At 34.3% G+C, this 21,092-nt stretch overlaps 1 non-coding gene and 1 pseudogene across 1 annotated transcript; one reads left to right on the top strand and one right to left on the bottom strand.

Moving 5' to 3' along the window:
- Positions 1-6,726: 6,726 nt before the first annotated feature.
- LOC127902867 (small nucleolar RNA R71) lies at positions 6,727-6,833 on the bottom strand. The gene has a single exon (XR_008055503.1). It is a non-coding gene; the product is annotated as a small nucleolar RNA R71 (small nucleolar RNA).
- An 8,807-nt stretch (positions 6,834-15,640) lies between these two features.
- On the top strand, positions 15,641-20,746 carry LOC102615002 (uncharacterized; annotated as a pseudogene).
- The last annotated feature ends 346 nt before the right edge of the window (positions 20,747-21,092 follow it).

Below are 21,092 nucleotides of genomic sequence, written 5' to 3'. Positions count from 1 at the left end.
AACTTAGAAAAAGGACATAAAACTAGTAAATTCACATTAAGTGTGAAATAAAACAAAAAATATGTAAATCACACATAAAACTCGTAAATTAATGAAAAAAATGATAAATTAATGTTCGAATTGTAATTTGCACGAAAAACTTGTCAACAAAACAAAAACTTATCAAAATGACATAGAACTAGTAAATTGACATTAATTGTGAAATAAAACAAAAAATGTGTAAATCACACATAAAACTAGTAAATTTATGGAAAAATGAGTAAATTAATGCTGGAGTTGTAATTTATACGAAGAACTTGTAAACCAAACAAAAACTTATAAAAATGACATAGAACTTGTAAATTGACATTAATTGTGAAATAAAACAAAAAATGTGTAAATTACACATAAAACTAGTAAATTGATGGAACAATGAGTAAATTAATGTTAGAGTTGTAATTTGTACGAAAAACTTGTAAACAAAACAAAAACTTAGAAAAATGACATAGAACTAGTAAATTCACATTAAGTGTGAAATAAAACATAAAATATGTACGCTACACATAAAACTAGTAAATTAATGAAAAAAATGGTAAATTAATGTTGGAATTGTAATTTGCACGAAGAACTTGTAAACCAAACAAAAACTTGTAAAAATGACATAGAACTAGTAAATTGACATTAATTGTGAAATAAGACAAAAAATGTATAAATTACACATAAAACTAGTAAATTGATGGAAAAATGAGTAAATTAATGTTGGAGTTGTAATTTGTACGAAGAACTTGTAAACCAAACAAAAACTTAGAAAAATGATATAAAACTAGTAAAGTCACATTAATTGTGAAATAAGACAAAAAAATGTGTAAATTACACATAAAACTAGTAAATTGATGGAAAAATGAGTAAATTAATGTTGGAGTTGTAATTTATACGAAGAACTTGCAAACCAAACAAAAACTTAGAAAAATGATATAAAACTAATAAAGTCACATTAGGTGTGAAATAAAACAAAATATATGTAAACCACACATAAAACTAGTAAATTTATGAAAAAAATAGTAAATTAATGTTGGAATTATAATTTGCACGAAGAACTTGTAACCAAAACAAAAACTTATAAAAATGACATAGAACTAGTAAATTGACATTAATTGTGAAATAAAATAAAAAATGTGTAAATCACACATAAAACTAGTAAATTGATGGGAAAATGAGTAAATTAATGTTGGAGTTGTAATTTGTACGAAGAACTTGTAAACAAAACAAAAACTTAGAAAAATGACATAGAACTAGTAAATTGACATTAATTGTGAAATAAAACAAAAAATATGTAAATCACACATAAAACTAGTAAATTGATGAAAAAATGAGTAAATTAATGTTGGAGTTGTAATTTGTACGAAGAACTTGTAAACAAAATAAAAACTTATAAAAATGACATAGAACTAGTAAAGTCACATTAAGTGTGAAATAAAACAAAAAATATGTAAATCACACATAAAACTAGTAAATTGATGGAAAAATGAGTAAATTAATGTTGGAGTTGTAATTTGTACGAAGAACTTGTAAACCAAACAAAAACTTAGAAAAATGATATAAAACTAGTAAAGTCACATTAATTGTGAAATAAGACAAAAAAATGTGTAAATTACACATAAAACTAGTAAATTGATGGAAAAATGAGTAAATTAATGTTGGAGTTGTAATTTGTACGAAGAACTTGCAAACCAAACAAAAACTTAGAAAAATGATATGAAACTAATAAAGTCACATTAAGTGTGAAATAAAACAAAAAATATGTAAACCACACATAAAACTAGTAAATTTATGAAAAAAAATAGTAAATTAATGTTGGAATTATAATTTGCACGAAGAACTTGTAAACAAAACAAAAACTTATAAAAATGACATAGAACTAGTAAATTGACATTAATTGTGAAATAAAATAAAAAATGTGTAAATTACACATAAAACTAGTAAATTGATGGAAAAATGAGTAAATTAATGTTGGAGTTGTAATTTGTATGAAGAACTTGTAAACAAAACAAAAACTTAGAAAAATGACATAGAACTAGTAAATTGACATTAAATGTGAAATAAAACAAAAAATATGTAAATCACACATACAACTAGTAAATTGATGAAAAAATGAGTAAATTAATGCTGGAGTTGTAATTTGTATGAAGAACTTGTAAACAAAACAAAAACGTAGAAAAATGACATAGAACTAGTAAATTCACATTAAGTGTGAAATAAAACATAAAATATGTAAACCATACATAAAACTAGTAAATTAATGAAAAAATAGGTAAATTGATGTTAGAGTTGTAAATTATATGAAGAACTTGTAAACAAAACAAAAACTTGTAAATGGTGCATAAAACTTGTAAATCAACATTAACTTGTAAAAGTTTCATAAAACTTGTAAATCACACGTAAAATTAGTAAATATAACCTGGAACTTGAATAAAAAAGAGTAATTACCTGCTATTTAGGTAACAAGTTACCCATTTATTTAGAATTAATGGTAGAGATTTTTTATTCAAATCTAACGGTCCACGTCCATTACGGCATCAATGCCGTAAATTTAGTTACGGCATTATAGAATGACCCATAGAATTGGGTTCTGTTTCTCCCATGGATGTAAGCTAGATTGAAGTTAGCTGAACCACGTTAACTCTTGTTCTTTTCTTAATTCTTTTTAGTTCTAAACTCCTTGTGTATTCTACTGGATTGATTCTTGGTGCATCTTGTTTGTTTGATTGTGATCTTGGGAAGTGTTTCGAGTTGATTGGATAATTAGTCACTCTTAAACACTACAATTGGTATCAAAGCCTGGATTGCAAATCAGACACAAGTATGGTTGGAAAATTCTCTCAGGCAGCCCATCCCCCAGGATCCCAATATTCCTATTCCTAAATTTCGGACCTTTCCTACTCATCCCCCCAATTCACGTGATTCTTTTTCCATGAATACTCCAAATGGCCCAACTTCTACCACCTTTCATAGTCAATCCCATGATTCACGTGAACCAACCTCCATGCATAATCCAAATATACCTTTATCAATTGCGTCTAGCCCCACACAACCATCCCCTCCAAATTCCAATACTCATGAACCCATGCAAGTTTGTGACATCCCGCTTGTCGATGATCAATCTCTACCGACTACCACTCCCGAGACTTTATCGAACTCCTCCATCCATGAGTCGCTCCCTGGTAATAATTCTTCTCATCCAACTGAAAACACCAACACTCCACATCCTTCTTATCCAATGCAAACACGCTCAAAAAATAATATTTTCAGGCCAAAAACTATATTCACCCTTACTGCGACAAAGCATCCTATACCATTATCACTAGAACCCACCTCTGTCTCCCAAGCCCTTAAACAGAAAGAGTAGACAAATGCTATGCGTGAAGAGCTGCATGCTCTTGCCAAAAATGGAACATGGGTCCTAGTGCCTCGAGAATCTCATCACAATGTGGTTGGCTGTAAATGGGTTTTTCGAATCAAACGAAATCCTGATGGGAGTGTTGCTAGATATAAGGCTCGTCTAGTTGCCAAGGGATTCAATCAACGTCCTGGTTTAGATTATACTGAGACTTTTAGTCCAATGATAAAACCCACAACTATTCGAGTTGTTCTATCTATTGCAATCTCATCTGGTTGGCCAATTAATCAACTAGATGTCAATAATGCCTTTCTTCATGGTCACCTTGATGAGAAAGTTTTCATGTCTCAGCCACCCGGTTTCATTGACCCCTCCCGACCTCACCATGTATGCCGCTTGCAGAAGTCTCTTTACGGCTTAAAACAAGCTCCTCGCGCTTGGTTCACCGAGCTTAAGAACTTTATTCTATCTCAAGGTTTTGTGAACTGTCACTCAGACTCTTCTTTATTTGTTTATACTAACAAATCTATTCGTGTTTATTTTTTAGTCTATGTATACGACTTGTTAATCACCGGCAACTCTATGACTCTCATTCGCCCCGTCATTACTCCTCTCTCTCACAAGTTCTCAATCAAAGACCTTGGGCCATTGAATTTCTTTTTGGGTGTAGAGGTGATTCCCACAAGTAATGGATTATTTCTTTCTCAACAGAAATACATCCGTGACTTATTTGCTCGATTCAACATGGAAAGTATCAAAGAAACAGCCACTCCTCTTAGCTCCACTACTCACCTCATCCTCAATGATGGCTCTCCCCCAGTTGATGCCTCTCGATATCGCAGCTTAATTGGAGGAATGCAATATTTATCTCTCACGCGTCCTGATGTTTCCTATGCAATCAATAAGTTAGCCCAGTACATGCACTCTCCGCGTCAAACTCATTGGACAGCAGCAAAACGGCTACTCCGATATCTCAAACACACTGTTATGTATGGTCTTTATCTCCACCGTCATCGACAACTGACCTTGACAGCTTATTCTGATTCTGATTGGGCAGGAAACCGAGATGATTGCACATCAATATCAGCATATATCATTTTTCTTGGCGGTAACCCGATTTCTTGGTGCTCTAAAAAACAACGGACAATTGCTAGATCCTCTACAGAAGCCGAATACCGCTCAGTTGCTTCAGCAGTAGCCGAACTTACATGGATTACAAATCTTCTCAGTGAGGTACGTCTCCAACTCCCTCTGCCACCTCGTCTATTATGTGACAATATAGGTGCCTGATGAGCATATAATACATACATATTTTACCATTAATTAAATAATTGTTAGTTATATTTATTTGTTATTTTTAATTAATTGAATTATTTTATTGAATAGGGAATTAATTGGAGATTATGGATAAAAAGGGCACAAAGGAGTTCAATTTGTGAGCATTAAAGATTAATTAACTTGGAAGCAATTCTGCTTATATGCACGTTAATTCAAGCCAAGAAAACCGAACTCAACAAATGCATTCACCATCCACGTGCAAACAAAGAAGAAGGTTAAAGCTAAAGTGGGCAGCACATAAAAACAAAGCTCTTAATTAAGCCTTTGAATGGAAAGTCAAAGTAGAATAAAGGAAGGAAATCAATAGCTTTTGGCTTTTATTGTTTTCAATTACGTGGCAAGCTTAGGGCTTTAGCTTGTAAAAGTTGGTTTAGTTATTAGAATCACAATAGGATTCGGTGGCCAAGCAATATAAAAGGGGGTTTTGCTTTTGAATTAGAGTGGCCGCCAGAAGGGAGTGCAGACGCAAGGGCTGGAAGAGAGCAATCGGCAGTAGCAATATTTCAGCTTCCATGGCTGATTTTATTTTTTGTGTTACTCCCAATTCAAGTATGTTTAGCTAATTTTCTTACACTGAGGTTAAGGATGAAACCCTATTCAATAAAATAATTATCTTTTTATTTAATTAATTCCCTATATATGTTCTTTGATGATTATGGTTTTTATTTCACATGATTAATTGGATGTTAATAAAATCTTTTCATCAATTCTGTCATGCATTATTGATTGTTAGGATTAATATTCGATTAATTCTATGCTTGGATCTATAAAGTTTATACATGATTATCTTTGATTTTATGTCTTTCATTAAATTGTTTACATGGAGTGCTTAGGAAACTTTGACTCTTTGTTATTCAATGTGTTTACATGAGATTCTTAGATGTCATATTATTAAGCAGAAAAAGAACCTACATTAGATTTAATCACTTGGGCTTAATTGTTATATCCATGAGATGACACAGATTGATTTCGAGTTGTCACTCTAAAATTGGGGATTAATTAATAATTAGATAATTACTAGTTGAATAGTGGTGGATTCCGAAACCTTGGTAATTTTTATCTCATTGAATTCTCATTTGCTTTAATTGTTTTCTTAGTTTAATTAGTTTAATTTCTCTTAAAACTCAATTTGGTCAACTAGGTTAGAATTAATATTAATTTTAGATTTAAATTAGACTTTTCAATTTATAACAATCCATGTGGGATCGACCTCGTTACCACTACTCTATTTCTAGATTCGTGCGCTTGCGAGTACATTAAAATTTTCACAACAAGTTTTTGACGCCGTTGCTGGGGATTGTGCTAGAAAGTTAGTTTAATCTAGGTTGATTTGATTCTTCCACTAGTTATAATTTAGATTGTCTTTTATATTTTTTTTAATTAAAAAAAACACAAAAAAAAAATTATTTGTCTTTAAATTCATTGTTTGGTTGTTTGATTTCTTTTATTTATTTTTTATTATTGTTGATTTGTTTTATTTTATTTTGTTTTTCTTTCTTTCCTTGTCTAGTTAGTTTATGAGTGTTTGGGAACGTGATTTAACAAATCGTTTGGTTAAAAGAGAGTCGAAAATTGATAGTAGTCAAACTAGTTCTTTAGAAGTGATGGATGACCCAAATAGACTATTGCCAATACTTCCACCAGTGCAAGCAGAGAAAACCCTTAGAGAATATTTTTCACCACTTGCAGCCAACCAACCATCTTGTATTGTGTTGCCACAAACCACAGCAACACACTTTGAACTCAAGCCCTCTGTCATTCAACTTTTACCATCTTTCCATGGGTTAGAGAGAGAGGATCCATATTTGCACATTAAGGAATTTCTTGACATATGCTCTACATTCCGTTTTCAAAATTTTAATGATGAGTCAATTAGGCTTCGTATGTTCCCTTTCTCATTAAAAGACAAAGCAAAAGCTTGGTTGAATTCACTTCCTGCTGGGTCTATTAGTACATGGGATGAATTGAGTAATAAGTTTCTCACCAAGTTTTTCCCTATGTCTAAAACAAATGCCCTTAGGAGAGAGATAAGTGATTTTTATCAAAGAGAGGGTGAGCAATTTTACGAGTGTTGGGAAAGATTCAATGATTTACTCCTTAAGTGCCCCCACCATGGTTTTGAAAAATGGAGACTTATACAATGCTTTTATAACGGTTTAACCATGTCAAATCGTCATATGGTAGAGTCTATGAATGGTGGGAGATTTTTGAACTTACATGAAGGGGCTGCATGGGATTTCTTTAATTCGCTTTCTGAGAATTCTCAACAGTGGGATTTTTCAAATCAAAGAGAAAAATCATCTCAAGTTTCTAGAAAGGGGTTATATGAAGTTAAGGATGATTTTGATGTGAAATCCACTCTAGCTACATTTTCTAGGAAAGTAGACGCCTTAGCTCTGAACCAATCAATGAATAATGAGGTTTGTGCTCTTTGTTCTAACTTGTCTCATACAGCACAGAATTGTCCATCATTACCAGCCTATCAAGAGGCTTATTCTGAGCAGGTACATGCCTTACAATCATATGAGAAAACCCCCAATAATCCATATTCACCCACATATAATCCTAATTGGAGGAATCACCCTAATTTTTCTTGGAAACAAAATCAGCCTTTGTCAAACCAAGGAGGACAACAATTTAACATGCCCAATCAACAATTTATCCCTCATAATCAAGTATATCCTCCTGCCCAACAACCTATGTCTCAATTTGTTGCACCCCAACAAAGAAAGCCTTCTTTAGAGGATACACTTCAAAGTTTCATTCAGTCAACCCAACAAGCTTTTCAGTCAAATACTCAAGCTATTCTAAAGCTTGAACATCAATTGGGTCAATTAGCAACTACTGTAGCTGAGAGAGAAAAAGGAAAATTTCCAAGTCAACCAATTCCTAATCCCAAAGGAGTGCACGAAGTTGGATCAAGTTCAAGCCATCAATATGAAGAAGCAAAATCTGTTATGACCTTGAGAAGAGGAAAATTATTTGACAACAAAGTAGAGGTTCAAACAAGGAAGACATCTGAGCCTACTTCTTCAGATCCAGTTCCATCACAAGACTCATCACCAAATGATCTAGAAGAGAGTGGCCCACCAGCTTACATTCCTAAGGCTCATTTTCCTCAAAGGTTAACAAAGGTAAAGAAAGGGACGTCAACAGGTGAGATTATGGAAATCTTCAAACAGGTAAGTATAAACATCCCTTTACTCGATGCCATTAAGCAAGTTCCTTCCTATGCCAAGTTTTTGAAAGATTTATGCACTAAAAAGAGAAATTTACATGTCACTAAAAAGGCATTTTTAACTAAACAAACTAGCAATTTACTTCAATGTAAAATGCCACCAAAATTTAAGGATCCTGGTTCTCCTACTATCTCATGTGTTATAGGGAACCAATGTTTTGATAAAGCATTATTGGATTTGGGTACTAGTGTTAATCTCTTGCCTTATTCTGTTTACATGCAGCTTGGACTAGGTGAGTTAAAATCAACTCCTATTATTTTGCAACTTGCTGATAGATCAATGAAAATACCTCGTGGTATTATAGAGGATGTGTTGATACAGATTGATAAATTTTATTATCTTGTTGATTTTATCGTTATTGATACTCAGCATGTACATGATCCTAAGAAACACACTCCAGTTATTCTAGGTCGTCCTTTCTTAACTACAGCTGATGCTCTTATTAATTGCAGGAATGGAAACATGCAATTATCTTTTGGTAATATGACCATGGAATTGAATATTTTTAATGTTACCAAGCAGCCACAAGAAGAAGATGAATTTGTTGAAGCGAATATGATAGAGGAATTAGTAGAAGATTCATTCATTTCTAATCATAATGATGATCCATTAGAGGCATGTCTAACTCATTCTAATTTATCTTTTAATGATGACAGTGCAATTGCAGAAATCAGCGCTTTACTTGATGCACCTCTAATTACGGACACAACTAAATGGAAGACAAAGTCAGAACTACTGCCTCATTCTGAGAAGAAAATTGGCCCATCTGCAGAGGCACCACCAAAATTGGAACTCAAAGCACTGCCTGACACTCTGGAATATGCATTATTGGGAGAATCTGACACTCTACCTGTTATTATTTCTTCTTCCCTCGATCTTGAGCAAAAAGGTAAATTGTTAGATATTCTAAAAGAGCATAAGGAGGCAATAAGATGGACCATCGCTGATATTAAAGGTATTAATCCAGTAGATTGCATGCATCGTATTCATCTTGAAGAAAATGCTAAACCTATTAGAGAAATGCAACGTAGGCTAAATCCTAACATGAAAGAAGTGGTAAGAGCTGAAGTAATCAAATTATTAGATGCAGGAATTATTTATCCTATTTCAGATAGCTCTTGGGTTAGCCCTGTGCAAGTTGTTCCTAAGAAATCTGGTGTTACAGTAATTACTAATGCTAATAATGAATTAATTCCCACTAGAGTAACTACAGGTTGGCGTGTTTGCATTGATTATAGAAAATTGAATTCATTCACAAGAAAAGATCATTTTCTTCTTCCATTTATTGATCAAATGCTTGATAGACTTGCAGGTCATGATTTTTATTATTTTCTAGATGGATATTCGGGTTATAATCAGATCACTATAGCTCCAGAGGACCAGGAGAAAACTACTTTTACTTGTCCATTTGGAACTTTTGCATATAGGAGAATGCCATTTGGTTTATGCAATGCACCTGCTACATTTCAAAGATGCATGCTTAGTATTTTTTCTGATATGGTTGAGAGATTTCTTGAAGTATTCATGGATGATTTTTCTGTTTATGGAGATTCTTTTGATGAATGTTTGCAGCACCTAACATTAGTTTTGCAGAGATGTAAAGAAAAGAACTTGGTTCTAAATTGGGAAAAGTGTCACTTCATGGTAAAACAAGGTATTGTCCTTGGTCATATAATTTCCAGCAAAGGTATAGAATTCGACAAAGCTAAGGTGGATTTAATTTCTAATCTTCCACATCCCAAATCCGTAAAAGAAGTAAGATCTTTCCTTGGACATGCTGGTTTTTATAGAAGATTCATTAAAGATTTTAGTAAAATTTCTAGACCCTTATGCAATTTACTTGTTAAGGATGTACCTTTTATCTTTGATGAATCTTGTCTTGATGCTTTTGCAAAGCTTAAGAAATTGTTGACTTCTTCACCTATCATTCAGCCACCTAATTGGGATTTGCCTTTTGAAATTATGTGTGATGCATCTGATTATGTTGTAGGAGTAGTTTTAGGACAAAGATTAGATCGTGTGCCTTATGTGATTTATTATGCAAGTATGACACTCAATGATGCACGGTTGAACTATTCAACTACAGAAAAAGAAATGCTAGCTGTGGTGTTTGCACTTGATAAATTCAGATCTTATCTTATAGGTTGTAAAGTGATTATTTTTACTGATCATGCTGCTTTAAAATATTTGTTTACTAAGAAAGATGCTAAGGCAAGATTAATTCGTTGGGTGTTGCTGTTACAAGAATTTGACATTGAATTTAGAGATAAAAAAGGTTCTGAAAATGTTGTGGCGGATCATTTATCTCGCCTTGATATTAAATTTATTCCAGAATCTTTACCTTTGAATGAGTCTTTCCCAGATGAGCAACTTATGAGTGTAAATGTTGTACCATGGTTTGCTGATATAGTTAATTACCTTGCTACAGGTCAAATCCCAGAGCCCTGGACTAAGCAAGATAGAACAAAGTTCTTATCTAAAGTGAAAGACTTCTTTTGGGACGATCCCTATTTATTTAAATATTGTGCTGATCATATTATTAGGCGATGTGTTCCCGATAATGAAATTCAAAGTGTTATCTCATTTTGCCATGAACAAGCTTGTGGAGGCCACTTTAGTGCTAAAAAGACAGCAACAAAAATTTTACAATGTGGTTTTTATTGGCCTACTCTTTTTCATGACGCTTATATTTTCTGTTCTTTGTAGGGGTGGGCAAACGGTTCGGTTCTATGAGCAAAAACCAAATGGTTTAAAAAATCCTGAACCGATTGGTTTTTATTCGGTTCGGTTTAAAACCGAACCGAACCGAAAAACCAATCGGTTTGGTTCAATTTAACAAAATATTTAAAAATTAAAGTGAAATAATAAATTTAAAATCAATTTCAGTAACAAAAATTCAAAACCCTAAGGCCTAAATCACGATTGCATACTGCTGCTGCCCTTGCCTCTCTCCCTCACGCCTCTCCCTCGCGTCTCTCTCTCGTCACGGCGCAGCTCCTCACGGCGGCACCACCCCTCGGCAGTATCTTCCCCCTCTGCGCGTGCACGGTGCTGTTCGGCTCAGCCCCTCACGATCTCTTCCTCGCGCCTCTCCCTCGCGTCTCTCCCTCCTCACGGCGCAACTCCTCAACGGCGACACCACCCCTCGGCAGTATCTTCCCCCTCTGCGCGTGCACGGTGCGGTTCGGCTCAGCCCCTCACGATCTCTTCCTCGCACAGCCCCTCAGTAGCAGCACAGCCCTTCCCCTCACTGTTGCAGGTTATTTTGTTTAATCTATGTTGTGGCCTCTGTGTTTGAATTGAAGCTTATGTGGGGTTAAATTTGTGGAGGTGTTGGTGATTGTGTATATCGGTTGCTGGCAGTGTGGAATTGTACAAGTAAAATAGTTGTGTAATTGTATATTGTGAGAAACTGAGAATATTGATATGTAAATAGTTGTATAATTGTATATTGTGAGAATATTGATATGAATTCGAAATTTGGATACAGAAAACTGAGAATGTTTCCTTTCAGACATCTTTGCTTAGCATGACCTGCCATTTTATATTTTTATGTACTGTTTTTTTATTGACTTGGTTGCCTAAAAATTATGATCTTCATCGCAATGGCATCATAGATTTTTAAATTAGCTTGTTACTATGAGTTGATATGCAATAGTGAACACTTACAATATCTAACTTTGATGGGTAAACTGTGACTAGCCAGAACTTATGTAGTTAAAAGATAACTAATTTTTCCTGGAATGCACCTATTGCACCATATATCTGAACATCTCTAGGCATGTATGTAAATTGGGATTTTGTGCAAGTAATAGTGATATGTTTAACATTTCTCTAATGGCTTGGGAAAGTAGATTGAGATTATCTAAATGTGCTTAATTCAGTTCAATACTTCAAATTATTAAATAAATCATTTTTCTTATTTCTTTTTATTTGATTTATTTTAGATGTCTAATTATTCAAGAGTTCAAGACAACCTTGATTGTGTAGCCGATGATTTGGAACATGAAGTTGAAGTTAATGATAATGAAAATGATTCGGCAACAATTGTCACTGGTGGAAACAAGCGAAAAAAGTCATCCTCATCCAAACCACCACTACCAAGGAAAAAAATGGCTCCAAGATCACCAGTGTGGCAACATTTCACTAGAGTTCCAAATGATCATACAAAGTGTAAATGCAACTACTGTGGTCAAGAATTTGAATGTGGGACGGTCGGGTACGGGACTAGCACTTTGAGAACTCATAATCGTGAAAGATGTCAAAAGTTCAAGGACTTGCAAAAAAACCAAACAATATTAACTCAAGATGTTGGTAGTGATGAAGTTGTAGCAAGGGGATTTAGTCAAGAAGCTTGTAGACGGGCAACCGTGAAAATGATTGTTCTTGATGAATTGCCTTTTTCTGTTGTGGAGAATGCGGGTTTTAGGCATTTCTGTAGTGTTGCAGCTCCGAGATATCTTCTCCCATCACGAAGAACCATTAGTAGGGATACTCTTGAGATGTATTTAGAGGAAAAGGTTAAGTTGAAGAGTTTATTAGCGGGGAATAAGCAGAGAGTATCTTTGACCACGGATATTTGGACTTCCATTACAACAGCTAGCTACATGGTCATCACCGCTCACTTTATTGATAGAGATTGGAACTTACATAGGAAGATTATCAGTTTTAACACTGTTAATGATCATTCATCGGAGACCATTGGTAAGCAACTTGAAAAATGTTTAATTGATTGGGGTATCGAGCGAGTGTTTACTGTAAGTGTTGACAATGCAAGTCCAAATGAGGGTGCTCTTAGGTACTTGATTGATAGAGTGAAGACTTGGAGGGATGATGGCTTAGTGTTGAATGGAGATTATTTGCATGTTCGTTGCTGTGCACACATATTGAATTTGATCGTTACTGAAGGGTTGAAGGAATTAGAGCAGAGTATAGTTAGTGCTCGGAATGCGGTGAAGTATGTGAGATCTTCCACTGCTAGGATGCAAGCATTTCAAATTCGTGTGCAACAAGAGAAGATTAAATGTCGAGGAAGTGTGATTTTGGATTGTCCCACTAGGTGGAATTCAACATATTCCATGTTGAATACGGCATTAAAATTTAAGCCGGCATTTGATCGAATGGCACTTGAAGATAAGCTTTATGATGCTTATTTCAATGAAAAAGAGGGTGGAAAGAAGAAAAGGGAGGGACCGCCATTGTACAGTGATTGGGAAAATACTCGACGTATAGGTAAGTTTTTAAAGACGTTTCATGATGCGACTTTGCAGTTTTCTTCATCTTTGAAGGTAACATTAAATCTTTATTAAATTTTTTTAATTTTTGATATATAATAATCTGATGAAGTTTATTTTAGCTTTATTAACATTGTTTTTATTTATATAATAGAATATAAAAGATAATTAAAAAAATTCTATAAGCTATATTATTTTTTTTATGAGCTATATTTTTTTAATTTTTGATATATAATAATATGATGAAGTTTATTTTAGCTTTATTAACATTTTTTTTAGGTGACATCAAATATTTGTTACAATTTGATATGTCAAATTGAACAATCTTTGGGATCATTGTCCACTAGTAACGATAGTCTTTTGAGTTTCATGGCAATTAAAATGAAGGAAAAATTTAATAAGTATTGGGATGGTTGTTTCAAGATAAATAAGTTGTTGATTGTTGCTTCCGTACTTGATCCAAGAGGAAAAATGGAATTCGCAACACATTGCTTTGAGAAATTATATAGCAAGGATAGTGCCAAATGTGTTGAGATGAAGGAAATGATCAAGAATTTATTGATTAAGCTTTATGAGTCTTATAATGCACAATACAAACCGAGTGGAAGTGGGAGTACAAGTGGAAGTGCAAGCGGAAGCACAAGCGAGAGCCAAAATTTAACTAGTGGAAGTGGAAGTGGTTCGCATTTTTGGGATTTGGATGATGATGATGATGTTATGATTGAGGATCCTTTCTCCGAATTTAGTAAAGCGGTTGCGGTTAGTGAAGGTAGCCCGGAGTTATCAAATGAGTTGGATCTTTACTTGATGGAGAAGACTGAAAAAATTGCAAAAAGTAATTTGGGCACTAAATTTGATATTTTATTGTGGTGGAGGGTGAATAGTGCCAATTACCCAATCTTATCAAGTATAGCAAGGGATGTTCTTGCTATTCCGGTGTCTACTGTTGCCTCTGAGTCTGCCTTTAGTACTGGAGGTCGTATATTAGATCAGTATAGAAGCTCTTTGACTCCAGACATGGTGGAAGCATTGGTATTGTTACAGAATTGGTTGCGGACTTCTCTTTTCGTGGATACAACGACGGACCTAAATAAATTAGTTGAAGACAATGAGTTTATGGATCAACTTGCGGAAGGTATATTTTGTAAAATTTTAATTTTTATTTACTTTTTAAGTATTATCAATATTATATAATTTGTTTAATTTTAATCTAAGTTTATTTTTTAAGTATTACTAACCTTGTTCAATTTGTCCAATTTTTGTATGTAGAACTTCGCAAATCAACAACAGTCGACCAACTTTGTAGGTCAACATGAAAATTGCGGTTGAACATAAACCATTTTAGGTAATTAAATTGATATATATTTATTAATTAATTATTAAATCGCTTTATTTTATTTAGTTTAATTATTGAGTGCTTTGGCTTATTTTGAAAGTTTGAATTTTGATGTAGGTGATGTGGGCGGCAGTTGAAATTGTTGCTTGTGTATTGAAGTTGAAGGCTTCTCTTATTTTGTTTTGTTTAGAGTATGGGATTTTCATGTAGATGATGTGGGTGGTGGATGAAATTGTTGCTTCTCTTATTTTGTTATTTACTTGATGGCTTTGTATTAGGACTTTTGTTATTTTGTTTTTTACTTGAAGGCTTTGTATTTGAAGTTGTTGATTGTGTATTGTAGACTTATTGTGTTTTATTTTTCTTGTTGTGAACTTATATTCTGTAAAATGTAGGGGAAAATTGTAAAATGCAGTAAAATTAGGCAAAAATTGTAAAATGTAGTAAGATTTGGTTAAAACTGTAAAATCTATAAATATGTGCGAACCGAACCAAACCAAACCAAACCGAACCGAATTTTAGAACCGAACCGAACCGAACCGAAATATTTCGGTTCGGTTCGGTTCGGTTCTAAAATTCGGTTCGGCTTGGTTTGAATTTTTTAGAACCAATTGGTTCTGGTTCAGAGCCCGAACCGAACCGAACCGGAAAATGCCCACCCCTAATAGCAACACAAGTTTAATACCTAAAAAACCTATTTTGCCCCTCTCTCTCCAATTTTTTTTTTAAAAAAGTGACAGGCTTTCTTTAGTTTAATTTTTCGTTCGTTATAATGCATAGATAAATTACTTAAGTACAATTAGATAATTATGGAATAATTAACAAATTATTTAATCATAATTAGTTCATTTTCGATAATATTCGAGTAATTAAAAATCAATTAAAAAATTAAATATAGATCGAATATGAAAATGAGTCTCACAATTATGTAACTATTGGTTAGAATAAAGTCCAGTATAGTTGTCAACTAAAAAAGGTCGGGCAGCTAACCAATGGGTGTGGGTAGAGTGTGTCATTCTAATGGAAGGGCTTTCTAGACTTTTCCTCACATATTTGTCATGTTTATGGAAATTTTATTTTTATTGTTGGCATAATCCTCAAAAATTCCTCTTTAGATACATATGAAGTCCGGAGACAATAAACGGATAAACACTCTTAAGGCCGAAGCGTGATGGGTAACCAAGATCGAAATTTCTGGCGGCTCGAATCAAGGGATCCATAGATACTTCTCTGAAGCGAGGGATCCATAGATACTTGGGAGAAAAGAAACGTCAAAATATAAAAAATATCCAAAAATAAATAAACATAAAACAAAAAAAAAGTGCATAAATACACGAACAATACACAGAGAGAGAGAGAGTTCTAGAAAGAGAGACAATGGTGCTATGGGAGATCGCATTGGGAACAGCGTATTTCTTGGGGATGAAGCGGACGCACAGGCTTGCTTTGAGGATTCAGGGCCGCGTTATCAGCCCTAGCACCCCCGGATTCGTCAATTTGTTCACCGGTATATTTGTGTTTCTGTTGTTGCTATTATTATTTGATTATTTCATTTTGTTTGGAGTTTGATTTTGATTAATTTGTAGCTTGATGGGTTAGCAATCAATAGGTTTATTAGCAGATGGGTTTAATTAAGCTAGGTGGTTTCAAGTGTTAATTTTCAGTAATGGGTTCTGTAGCTATGCTCATTCCGACAATAAGAGCTGTTGATTTTGGAGTCAAAAGAGGTTTATGATGATGATGGTGGTATTCGTGGTGTTGATAATGATATGTATTATACTGATATGGGATATATTAACAATACATTGCAATGCAATGTTCTTGTGTTTCACGATTTTATGATATTTTTCAAAATTGATCTTGGTAATTTGATTTAAGTGCATAGTAGTGTGTGTTATTTTGAATTTGGTTATTGATGCTTGCTAAAGATCTAATGTAACAAAGCCGGGGAGAGTAATGGAGTGTTTTGTGGCTAGGAATTGATTTCTTGTAGAAGTAATGTGGCTTAATAGCGGCTAGACAGAGAACTGCTTATTAGCAAAGGCAACGGACAGAAGGATCCAAAATTTTAGGTTTTCTAAGAATAGGGGGAGAGGGTGAAGCAAATAAAAATTACAAATGTGTAAAAGATCCTGAAAACCTAATTTCAAAAGTTTATCCAGATATGAGTGTTGTCGTCTACTTATGTTATATATTGCAGTGAAAGTAAACCATGTTTACCTTACAGAAACTATTTTTGTGTGAACTTAACTATGGAGTAACTATATAGGAAGCAACAGACATGAGCTATCCTTGGAGCATCTCCTAATTACTTATATATTTCCTTAGGAAGTACTCCTATGCCATCACAAACCATAAAAGCGTGTGTTCTTTAGGGAGGTATTGTATGGATTTTGGTTTTCTTTTGGGGTCAAAGATTCATAGAATTTCTCCTTGCTCTTCCCTTGTATTCTCTCTTCTCACTACCTATTGTACGATTCTTTCTTCTATTTCCATTTCTTCAAAAAATATTTAGCTGAAATTTCTACCTTGTAATGCCTCTTCAATGGGATTTTGATGGATTATGTGGAGTTGATTGTGTCGAATCTGAATTCTATATGTTGCAGCAATGCATCCTGCGGAATGGGATTATCTTAGGATGTGTCCACGATTATGACGGCTTGTATTTGCCTATGTATTATCATCTCTTTGAAAAGTCCACAATTATGATGGCTTGTCTTTGGCTATGTATTAATCATCTCTTTGAAAAGTTACTTTGATGGTGGTTCATAACTTGTTATTCATGGTCTGAATTTTCTGTCTGAGGGCCATGCCACTAGACCATCTCTTAAAATGGAACTTTTCTTGTTAGATGCACCTGTTGTACTCTACTTGTCTACTTTTGAGTGTGCCCCATCTTGGCTAATCCGATGAACTTATTGCTTCCAATCTTATGAGCTCCATTGAAGTTTAGCTGTACAGAGGCCAAATATGTGCTTGAATACAACTATAACAAAGTACCAATCTGTATTTTATTTGCGTTAAATATATAAGAATATGGAAGGAAAAACTTTAGAATAGTACTTCAACTAGTTCACCGTGCATCCTGACATTTCTACTTCAGCTTGGTTGTAAGCTGATGTGAATGGTTCTCATTGACTTGATATCATATGCAATATGAGTAGGGATGGCAATGGGCACCGCCCGCAGCGGGTTTGCCATTACCAAACCCAAACCCGCATAAAATTTAAATTACCAAACCCACCCGCAACCCGCAGCGGGTTTTAATTTTTTTACAAAAACCCACCCGCAGCGGGTTTTAACAATTACCAAACCCGCAATGGTATCCGGCGGATTTTTTGCGGGTTTCCATATTTAAAATCATAAATGTTTAATATATAAATTTATAATAATAACCTTAAATTCCATATAACATACTCAATTTTATATTTAAATAATGTAAATGAAAAATTAAAATTTCCACATCAATTCAACACAAATTCTCAAATTTAAGTATAAATTACACAAATCCATTTAAAAAACACAAACTAGTATCTAAAAATAATAATTACATTTCATATTATCATTTAAAACAAGCTCCAAGAGAAGATATTCATTTCATTCACCACCATAAGCACCCATCCAACACAATGCTTATAATAATAATTAAGATTAATATTTTCAAATACTAATTCGAAGAAAAATGCCTTTCGTTTTCTTTAGATTATGACTTTAGAATAGGATATAGGCCACATATACACATACACAACTTTGAGTCTTTGGCTATTTGGTAATTTAATTAATGACATTATTTTCTTTATACATTTTTAGATTAAAATTAAATTAAAAATATTTGAAAAAAATATTGCGGGTTTGGTGGATATCCATGCGGGTATCCACCGGATATAAGGTTAATACCAAACCCACCCGCATCCATGTGCGGGTTTTAATTTATAATACTAAACCCGCCCGCAACGGGTAAAATTACCCGCAACGGGCGGGTTTTGACGGGTGGGTTTGGGCGGGTTTGCGGGTTTACGGGTACAATTGCCATCCCTAAATATGAGAGACCACTGGGCTCCTCCCTGAAAGCAATTATTCTTCCCTATCTGACTTAGAATGGCCCTGTGCCTTTCATAATAAAATCAGCTTCTAAATCTGTGATCTTATGACATATTGGATAGGCTAGGTTGCTGAATTTGTGATTTAACCAATTATGGAGCAATTAAAGGATTAAGAGAAGTTACTATCAACTCAGTTGATCGTTGAATATCCGCAACTGCAACCTGCATTCTCTCATTCTAGATTGGTGCATAATTTCTATTGCGAAGTTTTGCAAACCTCCAACTAGTTTTGTCTGTGTGCCCATTATGGGATTTGAATCAACTTATCTTTTAGATTTGCCACATCAAACTTTTAACAAAATGTTTTTGCTGTTTTGGCATTATGTTGAACCCTTGATGTCAAAGCAACATGTTTGCCAGCTTCTTGTAGTACCTGTAGGTGAAGCAGTTAGAGAGTCTCATATGTATTCCTGTGAACTTATTATCCAATCAAGCTACGATGCTCGGATACCAGAACTAATTTCATTATTATGAGCACATTCTTAAATTGCTGTCTCTCTTTAGGTGATGTGAAGATTTTGGAGAAGCACAAGTACTAACGTCCAAAGCTGGAGATCATAGCTGTACTCTTGTTTAGTTCAGAGAGACTGTTTTGAAATGATAGATTGAAAGTTCTTCTGTGCTTTTCTTTTTAATGGGCCATTGTATTTTGATGTTTATTAGTAGGACGTTATTAACTTCATGAAAGTAAGTTTCCACAGCCGAGTATGTGCTGCCTTTGATGTTGCTCTCAAGTTTCACAGGAACATACATGAGAGGGACATAGAAGTTGGTAGAAATGCTGGATTCTACGTTGGCTTGACTGAATGAAACCATCTGCCCAGATACGTGGTCCCCCTGAGAAACCTTCACATGGCCCCAGCATGAGCATGACCAACCATGGAATGAAGTCCTTGAATCCAAAAACTCCTGGAGTCCAAACATCTAGAAACAAGGAATCTGATAGACATCTGTTTAGCTCATCAAAAAATATATGGCCTAAACCACCCTTTTCTACCATTGCCATGATGATGCGGCATCCAAGGCCTGTGGGAACGACAACCCATTATAGGCATCTTGAGACAAATGGATCTGATCTGTTGAGTTTGAACTACAATAGAAATGGGTTTGATGGAGTCCTGCGAACATCATGCAGTGGTTGCTGCAAAAGTGAAGGTAGAAGCTTTTCAGACACCTGTTAGTTTCTGAAGTTTTAATTGCCAATAATTCAGTTAAAATATCTCACTCAAACTGCTCGCATTATTGGACTCCTAAATTTGAAATTCATCCATGCGAGTTATGGTCCTGTTGCTTGATCATCAAGCCTTGATCACTAATTACCGAAGGGCTGCGTGCTGCGTGCTGCGAAAGCTGGCAAAGCTAGGTTTTAGTTGTTTTGCTTCTTTACTGAAAGATAGTAATTGTTCTCTCCGTTTTCAGTGACTCTAGGTTGTGTTTCCGAACCAGTAACTGCATAATTGCTTCTGGTAATGTTTGTTTGTTTCTTTGTTTGTGAAGCACATTCCTCCTGATTGGAAACGGCTGTGGTGATGGCGATCATCTTTCTCTGTACTTCGCTTTGGGAGATTCCACAGTCGAGGTGATTAAAGAACATATATGCAGAGCATACATTGCGAATCATAGATCAAGTGGGGGCAAAACATAAATCTTTTCGAGGTAAAATGTGTGTGTTTACATGCAATTAGTGTTTGAGGCAAATCCAAATAATATAACGAGAGTGTTCCTTTTACTCTAGCAGAGAATAAAGACTGGTTCCATACACCAAGCGAAAACTGGGGCTGGCCAAGATTCGTTTCATTGAGTGAGTTAGATGAGCCAGAGACTGGATTTCTAGTGAATGGCGGTTGCATGGTGGAAGCTGAGGTCGCTGTGCTTGGAATTTCCAACCCATTATAACAAGTAATTAATTGTCCTCCAAATGGGTTCTTTTATTGTGTGATGCTGACTGCCTGGCTAATCTAGGAAATTTATTTTAGCTATCAGGAAATTTATTTCTCTTGTGGTTTTCCAAAATAACTCTTACATTGCTTATTGTTTATGCTGTCAAGCTAACTTTTTAGTGTTATTTTGGTGTTCTATTTCTCTGCATCTCTTTAAGGAGAAATTCATTATATCCCCTACGCTGTAATTCTTCCCTTCTAAGATTTTGATGTAAAAGAAAAAAGAAAAATGAAAAAAAAAAGTAGTTGAAACGAAGAAAATTAGGATGCAAGAGAACTAATAACTTCACTTGCTAAGAAAATGAAAACCAAGTAGAATTGAACCTCGTTGAATTAATATTGATAAATTGATAACTCCTATTAAATAATAGTTTTCTTCAGTTTGACTTAGAGTCAATATGGTAAATTAATAATTTGATAAATTTTATTAGATAATATATATTTTTTTAAAAAAATTTCTATAAGACCCAATTAATACATGTATTAATAATTAATTAATTTAAAACTAAATACATATGATGTCTAT

Source organism: Citrus sinensis, chromosome 5, assembly GCF_022201045.2.
Source record: "Citrus sinensis cultivar Valencia sweet orange chromosome 5, DVS_A1.0, whole genome shotgun sequence".
NCBI classification, from domain to species: Eukaryota; Viridiplantae; Streptophyta; class Magnoliopsida; order Sapindales; family Rutaceae; genus Citrus; species Citrus sinensis.
The sequence above is the reverse complement of the archived record's forward strand: the minus strand, read 5'-3'. Positions and strand labels throughout refer to the sequence as shown.